The 7,040-nt window shown below is 42.0% G+C and overlaps 1 protein-coding gene across 1 annotated transcript in view; it reads right to left on the minus strand.

Moving 5' to 3' along the window:
* The window catches only part of LOC138951367 (uncharacterized), a 103,513-nt gene extending 102,917 nt beyond the window's left edge, over positions 1 to 596 (minus strand). Inside the window, exon 1 of the mRNA XM_070322983.1 lies at positions 470 to 596. The gene's annotated coding sequence lies outside the window, so the exon portion shown is untranslated. The remainder of the gene's footprint in view (positions 1 to 469) is intronic.
* Positions 597 to 7,040: the final 6,444 nt, after the last annotated feature.

Here is a 7,040-nt window from a genome sequence, read left to right on the forward strand (position 1 = left end):
GTAGTGCTGAATGTCGGGACAAATCACTTTTCACTAACAGCGGCTCTCACCCCTTAGTGAACAAGTAGTGCTAAATGTCGGGACAAATCACTCTTCACTAATAGCGGCTAGCACCATTGAGTGAACAAGTAGTGCTAAATGTCGGGACAACACTCTTCACTAACAGCGGCTAGCACCATTGAGTGAACTAGTAGTGCTAAATGTCGGGACAACACTTTTCACTAACAGCGGCTCTCACCCCTTAGTGAACAAGTAGTGCTGAATGTCGGGACAACACTCTTCACTAACAGCGGCTCTCACCCCTTAGTGAACAAGTAGTGCTAAATGTCGGGACAACACTCTTCACTAACAGCGGCTCTCACCATTTAGTGAACAAGTAGTGCTAAATGTCGGGACAAATCACTGCAGGGACGACGCATACAGCTTTGTCAAAAGCTATGCAATGTCTATTATTTAATCAAGTACTTACAAGCTTGCTGTTTGTGCATCCCCCAGCAAAGCAGTTAGCTGAGCACCTTGTGTGTCTGGAGTGGCAGGCACAGTTGTTGCTGTTGCATTCTGATTCCCCGTTGCACGGACAGCATTCTGTTAACGGGGTAGTCTGCAAATAACGATTGGTAAATGGAATACATCAAATAGGATTCGATCGCATCGTTTCAGCGTCTCTTTGACGGATAATGATTTAATACTTTGACTGTACAAGAATGTCAAATATTGAACTGCGTACTAAATTGAGGTTCCTTGTAAACACCGAGTGTAACCCTGGTTTCACAAAAGATAAACATTCATGTGCTATTAACATTGTCCTAGTAAGAAGAATATTGTTTGTTTGTTTGTTTGCTTAACGCCCAGCCGACCACGAAGGGCCCCTCGTATGCGCGCGTCGCAGAATGAATTCCAGTGTTGCTCCATACTGAAACAGTTCATATTTCATTAAAAGATATTGCTGTTGTGGGTTTTTTCTTTGTAAATGAAGTCAGAATGTCACTCATTGTTTTAAAACTGATATTCAATGTCCAAGTTTCATAATCAGATCGTTTCATTCCAACACTACGAAACGTGAAATGAAAAAAAATGCCATGTTTAGTTCAACTTGTTTTACTTTTTACATTTAAACAAAACGTTTTCTGATGACTGATCCCGATTTTCCAGTGTCGATCTTTTAGTTTCAGATTGACTAAATCTTGTGATATAACTTCACATGACCTATTTTTTGTCTCCGATAAAAACAAAGAAAAAAATGTTCTTTCTACAATAAATATGATCTTTCCTGACCAAAATAAATGTTGTAAATTATGGCGAATACTTCTTGTTTGTCACCAAAGCTATGCTGTTCAAGATATTTCGAGAAAAAAGCTTCCCTAAAATCAAAGCACAATTAAAAAAATAGTTTTTGACCAAACAGATTGCTGGTGAAGCTATGGTTTATGGAACCTCGATCTCCGTGAAACGTGATAACCATTGAAAAGGCCAAAAGGAAAGCACGTAACAAGACCCCAGACATTAGAGACTACAGCACTGCTGTGTGCCTTCATTGAAGAAATGCGCTTGTTGATTACATTATACATCTGCCATGCTTCTGGTTACAAGTATTTGTTTTTCCCTTCTTCCTAAAAACTTTCGTTTAACCCTGTTACTGTTTCAATTGGCATATTATTGGCATTGAGTGCAATTTGACAAGAATTCGCAAAGTCATGGCCGCGTTTTATTGTTTTGGAACGTGCGGTCTCCCTAAAAAGTAACGACAATCAGGTTTTTAAACAGTATTTATACGTGTTCAACAGCAATGCCTAAAAAAAGACCTTTAATGTCCAGGCGACTTTTCTTACTTTGACCGCTCCACAAATTACACGATTTTGTACTTTGAAAAATAGATTTTATCTGAACGATATTATGATTTATTTCTAAAATGCTGACTGTAAACGTGTGATTATTCAGACATGTCGAGGAAATATAAAACAACATGATCCGTTATTTTTGAGACATTTGTGTTTTTATTTGCTAACAGTCAGGATATTAGACATAATGGTTTTATTACCGGCTTATTTCAACCAAAATAATTAGCGAAGCGACCCTGTGAATACGATGGAAGGAAAAGCTAAAATAAAGACGGGGGTTGAACCGAGGGTCGTGACCTCTCTTACGTGAGCTCATGCTGCCAATCACTTACCTGACCTCATGAATATTAACATCGAAAGAGTTCTCACACAGACATCTCTCACCTGACTAAATAGGCTTTGTTCTTATCACAGAGAAAGGGACAGATTCAGAATCAACTACACAACAGTAAGGAAATAATGTAAAACTACATTTGACATAAATTCGGTTGGGCAACTTCAGTTTGATTCTTCAGAAATGTAACAACGCAATTCAAAATCAAGCTGAGCACAGCACAGCAATCCGAGAAGGTGGGTGTTGCATTGCCATTCTGTTCACATCTACCTTCTGACAAATTTGACTTTTCGGTATTTCAACATGGTAAAGTATTGTATTGTTAAAAGTACAAAGAACAGGTCATCCTGATATGCTTAATTCAAAATGTTAGTATGTCTTTGTTATCTTAAGAGTGACAAACAAAAAGGGTCCCGGTTTGACCGTTATAACATTTAGCGAGTCACCAAGAATCAGCCCTGATTGGTCAAATAGTAAAATGAGGCACTAGAATGGTAATGATATCTTTATTGCATGAGACAATCAAGACAAGTTTCAGCGAGTGCGTTGTCTCGGTTATCCCGGTTACTTACCGTTTTGTTGTTTGTACAACAAGTTGCAAGGCAAGGTCCAAAGCATCGTCTGTCTTTGATGCGGCATTTACAGTTGTCGTTCTTTGTGCAATTGGATACCTCGCCGCACGGGCAGCACTGGAAGAGAAGAGAGTCTCTAATGTTTGCATTCAACTGATACAATGAAAGTTAAAGAAAAGCATGGACACTTTGCAGTGTTCGGCAGCATGTCTATATATACATTTGTGTGTGTTTGTGTTTGTGTTCGTGTGTGTGTGTGTGTGTGTGTGTGTGTGTGTGTGTGTGTGTGTGTGTGTGTGTGTGTGTGTGTGTGTGTGTGTGTGTGTGTGTGTCTGTGTCTGTGTGTGTGCGTGCATGCACGGCCAAAGTTCTCGATGGATCTGCTTCAAATTTGGTGGGCTTATTGACAGAGACCCCGGACACAACCTGATCGATGAGATATTTCACCACGTGCTCTCAGCGCGCAGCGCTGAACCGATTTTCGTTTTTCACTGCACGTTACTATTTTTAGATCTCCCTTCCTTCGTGCGCCGGCGTCAATCGATATTCCCGTTTGTACGTTACTATATTTAGAAGGTCACTGCACGTTACTATTTTTAGATCTCCCTTCCTTCGTGCGCCGGCGATGGCGGCGTACACCCGGCAAAGCCGGGTCCCCGGCGACGGCCGGGTATTCGGCTCTACTTCTTCCCGGCGAAGCGGGTAATCATCTAGTGTTTTATACATGTGTGTGTGTGTGTGTGTGTGTGTGTGTGTGTGTGTGTGTGTGTGTGTGTGTGTGTGTGTGTGTGTATGTGTGTGTGTGTGTGTTTGCGCACGTTTGTCTATGTGTGTGTGTGTATGTGTGTGCGTTCGAGCGCGTTTGCATGTGTTTGTGTATACGTGCGTGCGTGTGTGTGTGTGTGTGTGTGTGTGTGTGTGTGTGTGTGTGTGTGTGTGTGTGTGTGTGTGTGTGTGTGTGGTGTAAAAACCTGAGTACATGCACGTCTCGTGTTAATGTAATTCCACAATGCAATCAGTAACAGAGCCGCCATCATCGCTACAACACCAAATGTTCTCTCTGCTGGGATGAATCGTTATATAAATTATCATATCTTCCTCATTCTTCAAGGCATTCTCACTGACACTTACCTACTCAGTCATACACAAGAACCAGTTTGTTTGTTTTGTATTCCCGACCGGACATTGTCCTTAGATCAAGACTGGCTTTTACAAAACAAACACAAACATTGTAGCTCGGTTGCCTCGAAGGTATCTTTGAGAATCTTAACAAATAACAGTTGTGATAAACAAAGGGAAGACAGCGCTCTAAATGCATACGGCGTGTGTAATAGAGTGAGTGAGAGTTGTGATAAACAAAGGGAAGACAGCGCTCTAAATGCATACGGCGTGTGTAATAGAGGAGTGAGAGTTGTGATAAACAAAGGGAAGACAGCGCTCTAAATGCATACGGCAAGTGTAATAGAGTGAGTGAGAGTTGTGATAAACAAAGGGAAGACAGCGCTCTAAATGCATACGGCATGTGTAATAGAGTGAGTGAGAGTTGTGATAAACAAAGGGAAGACAGCGCTCTAAATGCATACGGCGTGTGTAATAGAGTGAGTGAGAGTTGTGATAAACAAAGGGAAGACAGCGCTCTAAATGCATACGGCGTGTGTAATAGAGTGAGTGAGAGTTGTGATAAACAAAGGGAAGACATCGCTCTAAATGCATACGGCGTGTGTAATAGAGTGAGTGAGAGTTGTGATAAACAAAGGGAAGACAGCGCTCTAAATGCATACGGCGTGTGTAATAGAGTGAGTGAGAGTTGTGATAAACAAAGGGAAGACAGCGCTCTAAATGCATACGGCACGTGCAGTCGAGTGAGTGAGAGTTGTAATAAACAAAGGGAAGTCAGCGCTCTCAATGCATAAGGCACGTGCAGTCGAGTGAGTGAGAGTTGTGATAAACAAAGGGAAGACACCGCTCTAAATGCATACGGCGTGTGTAATAGAGTGAGTGAGAGTTGTGATAAACAAAGGGAAGACAACGCTCTAAATGCATACGGCGTGTGTAATAGAGTGAGTGAGAGTTGTGATAAACAAAGGGAAGACACCGCTCTAAATGCATACGGCGTGTGTAATAGAGTGAGTGAGAGTTGTGATAAACAAAGGGAAGACAACGCTCTAAATGCATACGGCGTGTGTAATAGAGTGAGTGAGAGTTGTGATAAACAAAGGGAAGACAGCGCTCTAAATGCATACGGCGTGTGTAATAGAGTGAGTGAGAGTTGTGATAAACAAAGGGAAGACAACGCTCTAAATGCATACGGCGTGTGTAATAGAGTGAGTGAGCGTTGTGATAAACAAAGGGAAGACAGCGCTCTAAATGCATACGGCGTGTGTAATAGAGTGAGTGAGAGTTGTGATAAACAAAGGGAAGACAGCGCTCTAAATGCATACGGCGTGTGTAATAGAGTGAGTGAGAGTTGTGATAAACAAAGGGAAGACATCGCTCTAAATGCATACGGCGTGTGTAATAGAGTGAGTGAGAGTTGTGATAAACAAAGGGAAGACATCGCTCTAAATGCATACGGCGTGTGTAATAGAGAGAGTGAGAGTTGTGATAAACAAAGGGAAGACAGCGCTCTAAATGCATACGGCGTGTGTAATGGAGTGAGTGAGTGTTATGATAAACAAAGGGAAGACAGCGCTCTAAATGCATACGGCGTGTGTAATAGAGTGAGTGAGCGTTGTGATAAACAAAGGGAAGACAGCGCTCTAAATGCATACGGCGTGTGTAATAGAGTGAGTGAGAGTTGTGATAAACAAAGGGAAGACAGCGCTCTAAATGCATACGCCGTGTGTAATAGAGTGAGTGAGAGTTGTGATAAACTAAGGGAAGACAGCGCTCTAAATGCATACGGCGCGTGTAATAGAGTGAGTGAGAGTTGTGATAAACAAAGGTAAGACAGCGCTCTAAATGCATACGGCATGAGTGAGAGTTGTGATAAACAAAGGGAAAACAGCGCTTTAAATGCATACGACGTGTGTAATAGAGTGAGTGAGAGTTGTGATAAACAAAGGGAAAACAGCGCTCTAAATGCATACGGCGCGTGTAATAGAGTGAGTGAGAGTTGTGATAAACAAAGGGAAGACAGCGCTTTAAATGCATACGGCGTGTGTAATAGAGTGAGTGAGAGTTGTGATAAACAAAGGGAAGACAACGCTCTAAATGCATACGGCGTGTGTAATAGAGTGAGTGAGAGTTGTGATAAACAAAGGGAAAACAGCGCTCTAAATGCATACGGCGTGTGTAATAGAGTGAGTGAGAGTTGTGATAAACAAAGGGAAGACAGCGCTCTAAATGCATACGGCGTGTGTAATAGAGTGAGTGAGAGTTGTGATAAACAAAGGGAAGACAACGCTCTAAATGCATACGGCGTGTGTAATAGAGTGAGTGAGAGTTGTTATAAACAAAGGGAAGACAGCGCTCTAAATGCATACGGCATGAGTGAGAGTTGTGATAAACAAAGGGAAGACAACGCTCTAAATGCATACGGCATGAGTGAGAGTTGTGATAAACAAAGGGAAGACAGCGCTCTAAATGCATACGGCGTGTGTAATAGAGTGAGTGAGAGTTGTGATAAACAAAGGGAAGACAACGCTCTAAATGCATACGGCGTGTGTAATAGAGTGAGTGAGAGTTGTTATAAACAAAGGGAAGACAGCGCTCTAAATGCATACGGCATGAGTGAGAGTTGTGATAAACAAAGGGAAGACAACGCTCTAAATGCATACGGCATGAGTGAGAGTTGTGATAAACAAAGGGAAGACAACGCTCTAAATGCATACGGCGTGTGTAATAGAGTGAGTGAGAGTTGTTATAAACAAAGGGAAGACAGCGCTCTAAATGCATACGGCATGAGTGAGAGTTGTGATAAACAAAGGGAAGACAGCGCTCTAAATGCATACGGCGTGTGTAATAGAGTGAGTGAGAGTTTTGATAAACAAAGGGAGGACAGCGCTCTAAATGCATACGGCGTGTGTAATAGAGTGAGTGAGAGTTGTGATAAACAAAGGGAAGACAGCGATCTAAATGCATACGGCATGTGTAATAGAGTGAGTGAGAGTTGTGATAAACAAAGGGAAGACAGCGCTCTAAATGCACACGGCGTGTGTAATAGAGTGAGTGAGAGTTGTGATAAACAAAGGGAAGACAGCGCTCTAAATGCATACGGCGTGTGTAATAGAGTGAGTGAGAGTTGTGATAAACAAAGGGAAGACAGCGATCTAAATGCATACGGCATGTGTAATA

Source organism: Littorina saxatilis, linkage group LG16 (assembly GCF_037325665.1).
Source record: "Littorina saxatilis isolate snail1 linkage group LG16, US_GU_Lsax_2.0, whole genome shotgun sequence".
Classification (NCBI taxonomy): Eukaryota; Metazoa; Mollusca; class Gastropoda; order Littorinimorpha; family Littorinidae; genus Littorina; species Littorina saxatilis.